We start from the raw sequence: 15360 nt of genomic DNA, 5'->3' as shown, positions 1-15360 counted from the left end.
CATGTTGGGGAAAAAAGTTGGATTTGTTAAATTGTTTACAGAAGCTATTGGATATCCGATTGTGCCTTTTCATTGTATTAGCCATCAGGAGGCTTTATGTGCCAAGGCAGGATTCACCAACCTAAATGACTTAATGTCAGTTGTTACAAAAATAGTTAGCTACTCACCCCCTTCACAAGCGAGAATTTTTTTGCACTTTTACCTACAATGGACTGCTGATGTACAGTAATGTAAGATGGCTGAACCAACGCTTGAGTTCTTTGTGGAGTGCTTTGAAGAAATTAAGGTATTTCTTGAGGATAAGGATCTGGGAAACTTTCCTTAGCTTAATGATGATAAGTGGGTTAACACCGTGGTGTTTTTTATAGATCTCTTTCTTCATATTAATGAACTGAATTTAACATTACAAGGTTTTGACAAAAGTATTGACATTATGTTTGGATACATAAAAGCTTTTGAAAATAAACTTAAAATTTTCAAGCGAGATGTAGAAACTAAAACTTATAAGTATTTTCCTCGAGTAACAAAGTATTTTGAGAAGGCCAGTGCAGCTGTACAAAATGAAATGGAGCCCTTGCATATAGAGTACCAACATGTTTTAGACTTGTTACTTGACCAGTTCAGTGATAGATTTAATCAATTTAGAAGCCTAGAACAGACCATGATATGTAATTGAAATTTTGAGGTCTCTGATCTAAACTAAGTTTAGAGGTCTTTCAAACTACATTTCTCATGATTCCTGGCTTATGTAAATGATGTAGGCAGTTATGTAATGACGTGGACCAGAGGTTAAAAATGAGTGGCTGGGCTTGCTTGCTCTCTTTTCAAGCTGAAGCAGCATGGTGATGGAGGTACTGACAGGTCTTTTAAATTGACTCTTAGCATGGCATGTGGCTTCATTTTTCTAATGGCTACCAATAAATCTTTTAAAACCATAATATTTTAAAATCTATCCTTTTATATCCATTTTATTTCTTACATTGGAAATAATTAAGTATCCTGATATAGTAGTCTACAGTAGTTTGGAATTAAATGGTTTCCAATGGATGAAAAATGGTGATTTGGAGATGTGACTTGTAGAATTTCTAAATAGCATCTGGGCTCAGGTGTTTGTGGACTTGAGGTCAAAGCTTAAGAATCTGGAAAGGCACTGCTTTGAGAATCAAGAGGAATGCCTCTATGAACAGGAGAAATTTGGAGCCTGGAACCAATTACCAGACACTTTTAGTACCCTGAAAAATATAGCAATGGCTTTACTCACAATTTTTCCCTCTATGTACTTTTGTGAGACCTTATTCTTAGCATTAAATAATATCAGAACCAACAAACAGATTGTCAGATGAAGTGAGTAGCACTTGCTTCAGCTTGAAGTGTACAAAATACCAACCTTTAATTAAAGATTTAGCAGCTAAACGAATTTTCATTAGCCAATGAAATTCAGCAACAAAAGAGTCACTCATAGGCACGTTAGTTAAAGAATTCCCTCTCCCCCCTCACTTATCTTAGTTCACGGCATCCCACATAAGTTAAACAATATTAATACCAACAAAAGAAACCGACTGACAGATGAACAATGAAGTCACTAAGCAGGTAAGTTAAATAATTAGTTTTTGGTTTGTTTAAATAGTTATATATTATAATTATACATTTTTGTTATTTAAACTATAAGTATCACGAAATTATGTTTTTTTTTTCTCAAAGTGACATACCACCCGAGTTATGTTTGTTTTTTTGGTGAATTTTGACACACCAAGCTCAAAAGGTTGCCCATCACTGCTCTATAGCAATCCATCCATTAGCTACCCTTCGATTTCATTACTTGACCAATATATCTCCTTTCCCATTCCTACACTATTCTGATTTTATTCTCTATTCCACATTTCCTTTGCAATTTTGTGAATAATTTATTGCAGTCTACTCATGCCCACAGAGAACCTACTGGAGCTAATTATTCTTGCTAACTAGGTGCTAAGTACATTATTTTCTTCCTTTGGTGGAAAATAAATGCCATCAATGGCCATTAAATATTGATACCATAGTTATGGTTCTGGAAGGACTTGGGTTCAGGGTCTGATTTTTTACTGCATAAAAATCAAAAAGGAAAAAATTGTTTTGAGTTTTATACAGAACAAATGAGAGAGACTAAAGTAAGAAAATGGTTAAAATTATTTTAAGGTCAAATAGTTAAGAGAGTACTTGGTTTTTCCAAGTGTTTCATAAGAGAGATGAAACTTCCTTTTAAGTCTTGTTCAGATTTTGTTGGCTTTGAGTCCTTGAGTTATAGTTTTCCTGAAACTGATTTGGTTGTTTTATACTAATGCAAATCATGTAACTTATGGATTACACAGCTAATGTGATATCAAATATTTGCCTGAGAGCAAATGTGGTTAGATTGGATCTTATCCTGGGAGAGACTAGTTGGTGAGGAGCAAATCTAGAAACCAATATGTGCTTCTTATGGAAGGCAGATTTTAGTTAAGATTTGAGAATATGGGCCTCAGTTTAGGGCTGGTATGCTTGTTCTAAGCAATTAACTCAGTATTAGAAATAATCAACATATAGATTTGACATTTAAAGTATGATGAAGAGAATTTTATGTTTGGGAAAATTACAAAAGTATAATACAAAATCTAGTCAGGGATACTTTCTTAAATTTTTGGCAGAGATATTTTGATTTTAATAGACATAAGGGTTTATAAATGGTGTCATTTCCCAATGAAGGATTCAAAGCCCAGTCTTTTTGTAATGAATCTCTAAACTCTGTATGTTATCTCTAAAATTTGTCTTATCTTATAATTATCCCTATAAAAGTCTTGTTTTTATATCTTGCCAGTGGACAGAACCTGAATCATCTGGTACCTTTTCTTTATAGGCCTGCCCTCTGGATACTTGTATAAGTTGTCTCTCATTCACCACATCTTCTTTAGAGTTCCTGCCCCACTTTATTTACCCAATGCAGGAGAAGGGGATGTCAGTATCTCCTCGGGTCCCTTCATCAACTTTTATAAAGTTCCCGTGGAGAGGGTCACTGGGAATAAGGTGCTCGGCTCTAGGCTCTAGTGTTAACAGAAAGGACATTGATAATCTGAAGAAGGGCCAGAGGAGGGCAACCAGATCACTCTCCAGGCACGTCCATTCTAACGGGGGAGAAACTCGCAAGGTGCAGAGGGCACCCCTCTTTTGGACTGAGCAATCCTGATGGAGCACGTTGGGTTTTGTCAAGTGTTGGGCAGCCAGGCTCTGCATTATTACCCCGTTTCACAGATGAGTTAACAGCCCTGGCACACAGCAAGAGCTTAAACGCTTATTGATTTCTTGACTGAATGAGAGGTCAAGTGCTCGTCGGCGGCCTGAAGGGGATGGGAACCCAGATCTTTCCAGTCCCGCGAGGGCTGGGCGGAGAAAGATGTTCCAGCCAGGGTTAGCCTCCGAAAGTAGTACTCCGAAACTAGGCCCCGCCCCCGACTAGCCTACAGACTCTGGCCCCGCCTTCCCCCTTCCAGGCTCCCGCCCTAATCCCGCCTCCTCGCCAGACGCAGGCCCCGCCTTCCATCGCCCCGCCCCCGCTCCGGGCGAAGGCCCCGCCCTCAGCGGAGCGCGCCGGTCGAGGGGTGTGGTCTTTCTCGCGACGCAGTCGTTGACGCGGCCGCCGCGGAGGCAGGCCCCGCCCCTCCGTCCACCTCCACCGGGCTGCCGTGGTCGCCGTCATCCTGGCCTCCTCCGCCCGCCCCCGCGCTGTCGGCGGCGGCCCAGGGCGGGACCAGGAGGGGGCAGCGGGGCTCAGCCCGCGCCGTGCCGGGAGAGAGGCGGCGGCGGGCACACACACACCCAGGTGAGGGAGCGGGCCAACCTCGATTCGCGTCCTTGGCTCAGGCTGGCCGAGCCCACGGACAGCTCACGCACGCCAGGCCGGGCAGGATCGTGGGCATCCCAAGCGTCGGGGCCGGCGTTGGGAGGCGTCCCTGGGGCCCTGCGGGGGGCCGCGTGCGCGTGTCCGTGCTATGGAGCTCGTGCGCGGGTGCGAGGAGGGGGCGCCCCCGCCCGGGCGTGATGCGCGTGCGCGCGCGCGTGAAAGGGGCGGGGCCGGGGCCCGGGCCCGACCTCTCGTTGTGTCCCCAACTTCTCCCTCTCCTTACCCTTCAGTCTCCTCCTCCCCACTTGGGTGAAGGTAGGAACCCTAAGCTGCCCTCCGAGGCTTTATCTAGCGCCTTGGAATGAATGGGCGGAAGGAGAGGCACTTAAGAAGCGTCTCGTGGGGACGCTCCGAGAGAAGTAGGACAGTCTAGTCTCCAGGAGCTCTCAGGGCACCCCAGGCACATAGGCGCCTCAGGAGTGCTGCCTGGGAGGGCTCGGCAGAGGAAGAAGGGAAGGCGGCCTCCTATGTTGAGGCCCCGAGCTCCTGCCTGCCTCACCTTCCCCATCTGTAAAATGAGGTGATAGTAGCACCCACGCATGGCACCTTAGAGCGCTGTGGACGTGCCTCCGTGATTGGCATTGAGTCATTCGGTAGTGCCAGTGACTCGGAGACTATAGAACTCTCCTTCCGAGGTGAAACCCTGGGGGTCTCTGTCTCCATCTCTCCTTTCTCCCCCACCCTCACCTTCTTGGATAGGACCAGTAGTAGTGGCGGCAGGCCATTCCTGAAGGCGACAGTGACCTGGAGTTGGGGGGTGGGGTGGTCCTCAGCTCCTCAGGCACCTGGGGTGGGGGCAGCCAGAGTGGAATGGTGGGCTCCTTCCTCCTCGCATAGTGTCATTGGTCCCGGGGCCCTTTGGCAGGGAATGCCTCCCGGGAGCCACCCGTGGGAGTGTCCTGACCTCCACGGGGTGCTGCTTCCTCCCTTTCAGAGCTCAATAGAGGGTTCCTAGACCCAGAACTCTCTGGCTCATCCTGACTGCACCTGCTGCCTTTTCTTGCAAATAAATTCTTACTGATATTTGCTGCATTTTATATCACCGAAACCTTCCCCTCCAACCCCCCCAGAGCCATCCCATGAGACAAAGATTTTTTTTTTTTTTAAGACAGAAAAAAAGAGGGAAAATCCACATAACTGATCACTTAATGGAAAAAGTCTGAAAAGATGGACATGGACCATCCTCATGAACTTCCCCTTCTGGGCAGGGGAGGGGAATCTTCTCATAGTTTTTCCTGGAGCCATCGTTGTTCTCTACAAATTTGTAGCATTGACTTTGGTTTTGGGGTGTGTCTTTTCATATCCCATTGCACTTATGTTCAGCATTTGTGTCTGGTTCTTTGCTGTTGTGCTGTCTTAAATGGGGCTTCTGAGAATGAACCTTTAGGGAGGAGTGAATAACTGTGGCCTTATAGCAGGATTGAGATGGGCTGTCTAGATTAAAATAGAAATGGATCCCTGTGCCACCTATCCCCTAAGAAAACCACAAGTTAACATCATCTATATAGTAATTTTATTTTGTTAAACATTCCCCAATTATATTTTTTTCTAGTTCTTCCCAGAATTTGGGAATTTTGCTTTGCTTTGTACCATTAAGTTTGACAACTCTGACCCTAACCCTTTGGAGATAGTCACACAGGAAGGAAGAGAAAGCATTTATATAACACCTACTATGTGCCAGGCACACTGTGCTAAGCACTTTACAACTATCTCATTTAATTTTCACACCAGCCCTTTATGGTTGTGGCTATTAGTATTATCATTTTAGAGATGAGGGAACTGAGGTAAACTGAGGTTAACTAACTTGCCCAGAGTCACACACCGTGTGTGAGGCGGGATTTAAACTCGGGTCTCCCTGACTCCAGGCTCAGACCTATGATTTGAACTCAGGTTGTCTGCCTCTTAAATCTGGGTTTTTCCACTGCACTGAATTGAAGGCTGTAAGTTACCAGTCTTTTCATGGAGCCAAATTACTTCCAGGAAGTAGCCGATATTATTGACAGTCTCTTTCTTTAGATAAACACAGGATGTGTTGCTTGATGTGATGGAAAAATCCCGGAAATCTTTCAAGAATCTTGTAATTGTATCCCAATCCTCATTTTTGATAAACTTTAGATTCTGATATTGGTAATACTTCTTCTGGAGAGAGGTGATGTGATTATCCTAAAAAAATCCACATTTGGTGTTAAAAGAATATAGCAGTGTTTATTTCCTTTTGGAAAATAATGGAGGTTTTTGGCTTGTGACAGTGAGACCAGGAAACAGAGTATTTGCCTATTAGGTGACTTAAATCTTTGTAAATTTCCTCTGTTGAGGAAGTACGACACCTGGTTGAGATTGATTTCATGTTGCTGCTTTAACACTTCACAAAAACAATCTAAATATAAATGGAGTAAATGCTCTAATACGGGAGATCTTAAAATTTCCAAGCTCCTCGAATGGCCATAGTTGAAATTGTCTAGTTTTACTCTATCCTTAGTAGAGGGGAATTTTGAGTTTGGAGGCCAATAAGATGGTCAGTATTGAATATGTATACATGACTTCCAACAATCTCATCCAATCTACTTGATTCAGACTCACTTCATTTGAAAATATAAGAAAATTGTAAAGTACCTCAAATGACTGATTAAAATTCAGTTCTCCTTTTCAGGCCAATAAAGATGAAACTTGTGAAAACGCCCTAAGAAGAAAAGGAGAAGGAAGAGATTACAGCACTGCTGACTTTGAAACAACTTGGGTAAAGGCTTTTTTGCTATTCTTTCATCTCATTCTCAGTTAAAGTTGTCATTGAGGAAGTGTACTCAAACTTCTGTGACTTTATCATTTCCTTAAGCAGTGCAGACCTTCTTGAGACAGCTCTAGTTGTTAAAAACAAAGATCTCAGAGGTCATTTTGCTCAACCATTGGCCTGATGACGTCTGACTCACCTTTGAACACTAATTGCCTTGTTCAGCCTGTATAGGGCTCAGGATGAAATAGTAGAAGGGTGAAGCTCCTTACTCTGTATTCTAAACATCTCTGATTTTTTAAAAAATCAAATGACAGGCATGAAAGAAAATAATTTCTTTCTCATTCTTTGACCTTTGATCTTAATGGTAATAATACTGATAATAGCTAATAATAACAACAATATAAATTGGAAAGACAGTTTGTAAAGACTTAGAAATTCTGCTTGTTGTAATTAGCAACTCCAATTCCAGAGGACAGAGTGAGGAAAAAAGTAGGAAAGAATATACATAGGTTGAGGACAGGGTATTAACATCAAACATCAGATCAGCCCTCTTTCCCTTTCTTTTTCATACTGGGCCCTATGTAGACCAAAAAAAGCAATTAGTGGTCAAAGTTGTCAAATTAGATCTTCGTAGAATGGTGAACTTTTTTGGGGGGTAAACTCCCAAATATTCAGTATGTAGTTTTTTTTCTCTTTTTTTTCTATATATTTTTATTTCACTAAATATTTTCCAATTACATATTTACAATTTCTTTGAGAACCTTACCTTCTCTCTTAGAATCAATACTATATATTGGTTCTAAGGCAGAAGAGAGGTAAGGGTTAAGCAATGGGGGGTTAAGTGACTTGCCCAGGGTCACACAGCTGGGAAGTGTCTGAGGCCAAATTTGAACCTAGGACCTCCTGTCTCTAGGCCTGGCTCTCAATTCACTGAGCCATCCAGCTGTCCCCCATATTTTAAAATTCTTAACATTCATTAAATTTTTTTTCATTCTAAAATCTCTCCCTTCTGCCCCTCCCTCATTCTTGAGAAGGGAAGCAATTTGATATCTATTATATATGTGAAGTCATTCAAAACATTTTTCCAGATTAGCCATGTTGCAGAAGAAAGCACAGACCAAAAAACAAAATAAAACAAAAAAAAAAAACAAAGAGAAAAAAAGGAAAATAAAAAAGTATGCTTCTATCTGTATTCAGACTTCATCAATTCCCTGGAGGTAGAGAGCATTTTTTGTTGGTCCTTTAACTTGTTATGAATTCTTCTAAAATATAATAGTATAAAGGATGATTGAAACATTGACTTTTAAGGAGGAGTCAGATGCTAGTTGTATTGGCAGATATATAGGACTGATAAAAGTCTTTCTCAAAGGTGAATTTTTAGTAGGTCATAAGTTTTGCATCTTATATGACAGTTGTAATGTTTTATCAAAAGCTATATATGTTTCTCAAATACCATTTAAGAAATATTTGAGGTTTTAGTTTATGAGATGTCACAATTATGAATATTCATTTTAAAAGTGTATTTCAGGGGACAGCTAAATGGTACTGTGGATTGAAAGCCAGGCTCAGGGATGGGAGGTCCTGGGTTCAATTCTGACCTCATATGATTCCTAGCTATGTGACCTGGGCAAGTCACTTACCCCGCCTCATTGCCTAGCCCTTAGATCTTCTTCCTTAGAACCAATACATAGTATTAATTCTGAGATGGAAGGTAAGGGTTTTAAAAAAATGTATTTCAAACTATTTTAATTAACTAAAAAAGATATAATAATTTTCTTATAATGGAGAAGTAGAATACTTAATATAAGGTCACTTGTAGACTTCAGTATTTTTTATTTAAGGGAAAGTGATATTGCAGGACAAATGAACCTAAATGTCTCAGTCTTCCTGTAAGCTAAAATACAAATGAAAGAGGTCGGGAAAGAATAGCTTCATCTCCTTAGCAGAAGTAAAAATCAGAAGCTTGAGCATGATGAGCATTTCTGAATGATTTAATGTTAGAGAAAAATGGAAATTAGAAATATACTTTTCTAAATACTGGGATACCTCTAAAAAGAAATCATTTATGAATGAATTGAAATTTCCTGAACATCAGATATTTAAATGAAAGAAAAAAAGAGTATTTCATGAAGTCCCACTACATACCAACTAAGCATGAGGCACAAATACAAAGGAAGTCAGTCCTTGTCCTTAAGGAGCTCTCATTCCTTTCTTATTTTCAGTGACTGACCTTTTTTTTTTTTCCTGGCTTCTCCTCTCCTCCCCTGAAAAAGGAAAATGGGTCCTTATTATAAACACGTAAATGGTCAAGCAAAACAAATTCCTGCATTGGTCCTGTCCAAAAAAAAAGGATGTCTCAGTCTGCACTCTGAATCTTTCACCTTGCTAGCATGTTTCATCACGAGACCTCTGGAATTGTGGTTGATCAACACACCAAGCAGAGTTCCTAAGTCTTTCAGAATGGTTTGGCTTGATAATTGGCAATATTACTGTTATTGTTAACTGTTATTATTGCATAAATTGTTGAAGGAACTTAAATTCTAATAATAGAAACAACACTTATAGAGGAGCAGTGGCCAGGGAGGGAGACTTTGATCCAGAAAATTACTGGGGTAGGGAATGGGGTCATGGAGAAGTGGATCAGCACACTTCAGGAAAAATGGTAGAGTTGATTTGACCATGATTTGTGATTCCAGAATTGAATGAGAGGGTGCAGCTGCTCAGCTGCTTTGTGGAGGATACTTTATCTTCAGCTCTCTTTTTGTTCTCCCTTCCGCTGTTTTGCTTAATGATCTCAGTAGCTCCCATGGATTCGGTTACTACCTGAGATCTTTTTGTCTAGCCCTAATATCTCTCTTGAACTTGAGTCCAATCACCTGCTGGATATCTTTAACTGGATGTTCCATAACTTAAAAAAAAACAAACAAACCAACAAACCCTTACCTTAGTCTTAGAATTCATACTAAGTATCCATTCCAAGGCAGAAAAGAAGGAGTAAGGGCTAAGCAGTAGAGGTTAAGTGACTTTCCCAGGTTCACAAAGCCTAGGGCCATGTTCCACTGACATCTTGAAGTCAACAAGCTCTAGATTGATCTCATTTTCTTTACCCCTAGCTCTCCCTTCTTCCTAACTTCCCTAATACCATTGAGGGTACCACCTTCCCAGTCATCTTTGACTATGATGCATCACTTTCTCATGCCCCATATCCATTTCACTTATCAAGTGCTTTCATTTCTGCCATTGTACACATCATTTGAATAGACCTCCTTCTCTCCTGTGACACTGCCCCTACCCAGGTGAAGGCTCTCCTCACCTCTTCCTGGCCTGGCGTGATAGCTGCTGCTCGGTCTCCCTGCCTCAGGTCTCTCCCCACTCCTGTCTTTTATCCTTCCGTCATCAGCTGTCCCAGTGATCTTCCCGAAGCTCACAACTAATATGTCATCTTCCTACTTAGTAAATTGCAGTGGTACCCTGTCACCTCAAATCCTTTTTTGTCTTTCAAAACTTTTTGTAATTTGACCTCTTCCTACCTTTCCAGTCTTATACCTAACTCACTTTCTCCTTCCCTACATACTTTATAATCCAGTAACACTGGCCTTCTGGCTGTTCCTTGCACATGACTCTCTATCTCCCACCCCTAGGCATTTCCCCTGGTTGTGTCTCCTACCTGGAGCCCTCTCTCTCCTCCTCTTTACCTCCTGGCTTCAAGTCTCAGCTAAAGTCCCACTTTCTGCAAGAGGCTTTTCCTGGTCCTTCTTAATCTTAATGACTTTTCTCTATAGGACCATTCCCTATTTATCTTGTATATATAGCTTACTTGTGCATACTTCTCTGCATAGTATTTCTTCCATTAAAGACTGAGCTCCTTGAGAGTAGGACCTTTGAATATTTTTTGGGGGTGGGGGCATCTTTATTTTTGTATCTTCCTGGTGCTTAGCACAATGGCTGATACATAGTAGGTGTTAAGAAATACTTCTTGACTTAACCAGAGAAGCTGGGTTAAAGTGATCATAGTCAAGGTTTTAAAGGTTGGAATAGTGTTCCTTGCCATCTGTTCCAGAGACTCAAGGAATGTCTTCTCTGGAGCCATTTCTTATGGCACAATGATATTTTCATTATATTAATATGCCATAATTGGTTTGGCCATTTCCCAATTCTTTCTTGTTTCTCATTCTCTGCCAAAATAAAAATTGCTATTATATTCTTGTAAACATAAATCCATTCTCTCTGACTTTACTAAACTCTTTGGGAGGTAGATATAGGCTTTGCTATGTTATTGCTAAATAAAAGGGTATGCACAATTTAGTGATTTTTTTAGTTACAAATTGCCTCTCTTTTTTTTTTTAAGCTCCTTGCCTTCTATCTTGGAATCGATATTGATTCTAAGGCAAAAGAGCAATAAGGGCCAGTCATTGGGGGTTAAATGACTTGCATAAGGTCATACAGCTAGGAAGAAGTGTCTGAGGTCAAATTTGAACCCAGAACCTCTCATCTTTAGACTTACCTCTGTCTCCACTGAGCCACCTAGCTGCCCCTACAGATTTTGTCCCTGTTAACTGTATCCTTCCTAATTTCTAACTAAACCAGAGGTTCTTAACTTTAGGTCCATGGACTCTGAAAGGGTTTCTGGTTAGATTTCAAGAGATCTGGAAAATGGAAGGAAACCTTTATTTTCACTAACCTCTGACTAAAAATCAATTTATTTAAATTATACATTATTTAAAATACTTATTTAAAATTTTTAAAATTATTTAAAAACGTTCTGAGAAGGGGTCTGTAGGTTTGACCATATTGCTAAAGAGGTACATGACACAAAAAAGCATAAGAACCTTGGTCTAAATCTAATTTTTGAGAGACCGTTTTCCACTTTTCCAAGAAATTTTGTTTTTGTTTTTCTGAATAATCCTTATCCATAGTTAGAGCCCTTGATTAGCTATTATGTTCAGTTGATTCTGAGTTTTGCTTCTAATTTATTCCACGGATCAATTTTTTTTAACCAGTAGCAAGTAGTTTTGATGCTTACTGCTTTGTAATATAGTTTGCAGTCTTCTTTCCTAGTTTATTTTCCCCTCCCATAGTTTCCCTCTTGGCCTTCCCTTCTTTAAGGTGAGTTTTGTTACTATTTTTCCTAGTGCTATTAAGTATCCTGGAGGTAGTTTGAGTGGTATAGCACTGGATATATAAATTTAGGTAGTACAGTTGTTCCTTGCTTTATTGTGGTTCACCTATTGTGGCTTCACTGTATCGAGGTTTTTAAAAAGTATATACCTAATTCTGTATCAGGAAGTTTTCACTATAGTGTGGGATTTTGCGAATGAATACCATACTGTAACAGTGGAAATGCAGTATGCCACTACTGCTTGTGCAACTTTGCCAATATGAGATTGTATAAGGCACACTATTGACTGAAAGGCAACCAACCACAGTGCTGTGTTGTGTATCCTGTGTGCAGATTGTCTCTGTGTTTATAAGAGTGTGGAAAAGGTTTATAGGAGAGTGGGAAGGGTTTATAAAGCCTTAAAATATATATAAATAATAAAATAAATATAATGCTGCTGCTTTGCAGATTTTCACCTATCATGGGAGCCTCTGGAATGTAACTCCTACGATAGGTGAGGGATCACTGCATTGTCATTTTAAAAATATTGGCTATTGGTATGGCTCAACCATAAGCAATTAATTTCTACTTCGATGCTAGTAGAATGGTATGCGAAGTTCTGGTCCTAGAATCAGAAAGATCTGAGTTCAGATTCTGCCTCAGCCATTAGCTGTGTGACCCCAGGCAAGTCTCTTAACTTTTATCTGCCTTGGTTTCCTCAACTGTAAAATAATGATCATAATAGTATTTACCTCCCTAAGTTGTTGTGAGGGTCAAATAAGATAATATATATAAAATATTATAAAATGTCTTATATATAATATGTACTTAATAAGTCCGCCCTTCCTAAGTCTTTTATTTGATAAAGTGTGTTTCATAGTTATATGCATATAGCTCTTGTGTGTGTTGGTAGATCAATTTCTATGTGCCCTGTAGTTTTTTAAAATAGAAATCTTTTTTCTATTTTTTATTGCTGATTTTTTAATATAGAGAAAGCCTAATGATTTTTGGAGAGAGAGAATAAACATTTATATAGTGCCTTCTGTGTGTCAGGCACTGTACAAAGTGTGTTATGTTATAAATATTGTCTCGCATAAAGGACTCATTTTTATTTTGAATTTAAAATTTTTTATTTAATTAATTAATTTAGAATATTTTTCTATGGTTACAAGATTCATGTTCTTTCCCTTCCCTACTTTTACCCCTCTCCCATAGCCAACGTGTAATTCCACTGGGTTTTACATGTGTCATTGATCAAGACCTATTTCCATATTATTGATATTTGCACTAGGGTGATTGGTTCGAGTCTACATCCCCAATCATGTGCCCATTAACCCATGTGATCAAGCAGTTGTTTTTCTTCTGTGTTTCTACTCCCACAGTTCTTCCTCTGAATGTGGATAGTGTTTTTTCTCATAAGTTTAGAGGGCTCATTTTTGATGTTACTTTAATTAAATTACCAACTGTTTCATTTTCTTAAATTGCATCTCTTCTAAGTTTTGAATTGTTTGAAGTGAGACAGGATGAGAGAAGTTTGAAAGGCATATCACACTTTGATGCAATAAATCAACAAAGCACTACTGTAGTCCAAAGTGGGACATAGAAATAGCTTTATTATATGGAGTTCTTCTTTGTAATAGTATTTTTCATTGAGATTAATGTTATTGCTGATTATGAAATTGCTAGATGCCTTGAAGACCTGGAACTCTGGATTTGTTAAACCAAATCTAGTCTTGTTTTAATAGAAAGCATGACCAATTTATAGTCCTGAAGCCTGGTCTGTTGCTTTCAAAATTGCTTACTCCACAATTTAGCCTAGGATCATAGTGACTTTTTTTCCTCTAGACTCTCCATTTCCTAATTGTGCATTTAACTGATTCTGATTCTCCCTCCCCTTTCCCCCTTCCCCCTCCAATCTGGAATGCTTTCCTTCATCACCTCTTCCACTCTTTGTCTTCTTGACTTCCTTCAAATTTCAGCTGAAATCCTACTTTCATCACAAAGCCTTTACATCCCCCTTAGTGCTAGTGCTTTCCCTCTTAGATTACTTCCAGTTTAGCCTGGAAGTAATGTACAGAAGGTTTTGTACAGAGTTGTTTGTATGCTGAATCCATTAGAATGTGAGCTACTTGCATGCAGGAACTGTTTTTTGACATTTTTTGGCCATTTTCCCTGGCATAGTAGGTGCTCAATAAATGCTTGTTAACCTGATTTGATTAAGTCAGATGAACTCCAGATTAAGATTCAGAGAGATAAAATGTCCAGAATCATGGAAGGTTGATGGCAGAGGATATATATCTATATAAACAGTCTGAAAGCTCTTATTTAGTTAACAACTCCCTGAGGTATCTTTTTTTTCAGATTTTTAAAAAGCCAGTTGCTCTGTAAATTTACATTGTGAAGTTGGTTGATGTTAACATATTTAGAATTTAGGAATCTCCAAAGGAATGAGATATTAGGGACTATCCATTTTATGCTTTAAAAGTTCAAAATTAATGTTAACTCTATGTATATTTTGGGTTAGTCCCATTTAAAAATTTCAGAGAGATTAATTGACTTTATTAGGTCAGCTCTCTGACTAGTTTGGCTTTTCTCCTGGGGAAATGATTGACATCTTTTTATCTTTTTTTAGTAGATGGATTTAAAAAATTTTTGTTACGTGACCCAGAGATTCGCCTTTCTCTTCAAACAAGGTATGCATTCAATTTGCAGGATGACTAGGTTTTCTAGAAAACTTCATTTGGCAATGCTGATTTAGTTTTTTCTTTTTTTAAATAAGTCATGTTGGATGAGTTTACCTTCCTCTTTTGATTTCTAATGATTTTTATGAATAATAATGAGATTCTGGTTATTGAGCAAAAGATAAACTTTATTTTCTAAAGGTATTTTCCTATTTAACTATCTCAGTGCTTGGTAAGTAAGCACTAGATGTTCCATAGGTTTTTTGCATTAAGCACTTTGCACCTACTTGAAATAAAACTTTATTGAGGATATGCTGATTTTCCTGTTATATGTTATATAGCCCCACCACATTTATTACCATTACAATTATGGGCTGCCTCTGTATGATGAAACTAGGGCAACCGGGTGGTGAAGTGCATTGAGTTCCAGGCCTGGAGTCAGGAAGACTCATCTTCCTAAATTTAAGTCTGGCCTCAGATACTTACTGGTTGTGTGACCCTGGGCAAATTACCTAATCCTGTTTGCCTCAGTTTCCTCATCTGTAAAATGAGCTGGAGAAGGAAATGACAGACCACTCCAGTATCTCTGCCCAGAAAACCCCAAATGGGGTCACAAAGAGTTGGACATGACTGAAGTAGCTGAACAACTTTACTGTTGTAATTTAAACAACTTACTTAATGGACTATTTCTGACTTGCTAAATCAAGCAGTAATAATCAAAACTATTTAGTATTTACTAGGCCAGCAATATCTGCAATGATCATTTTGTTTGATAAATTCATGTTTTTAACAGCTGGAATAGAGTCTACCTATTTGACAAAAGCTACTAAGAAAACTGGAAAGTAGTTTGGCAGAATAGGGTATAGACCAGCATCTTATCTTACTCCATTTACCACAATAAATTCTAGGTTTAAATTTATGATCGAAATATAAAAGT

At 39.3% G+C, this 15360-nt stretch overlaps 1 long non-coding RNA gene across 1 annotated transcript; it reads left to right on the top strand.

Moving 5' to 3' along the window:
- Positions 1-3661: 3661 nt before the first annotated feature.
- LOC123251939 lies at positions 3662-14420 on the top strand. Its single transcript, XR_006506523.1, has 3 exons — positions 3662-3832; positions 6564-6650; positions 14375-14420. It is a non-coding gene; the product is annotated as an uncharacterized LOC123251939 (long non-coding RNA).
- Positions 14421-15360: the final 940 nt, after the last annotated feature.

Source organism: Gracilinanus agilis, chromosome 6 (assembly GCF_016433145.1).
Source record: "Gracilinanus agilis isolate LMUSP501 chromosome 6, AgileGrace, whole genome shotgun sequence".
NCBI classification, from domain to species: Eukaryota; Metazoa; Chordata; class Mammalia; order Didelphimorphia; family Didelphidae; genus Gracilinanus; species Gracilinanus agilis.
Note: the sequence above shows the minus strand (reverse complement) of the source record. Positions and strands in the feature narration are given on the sequence as shown.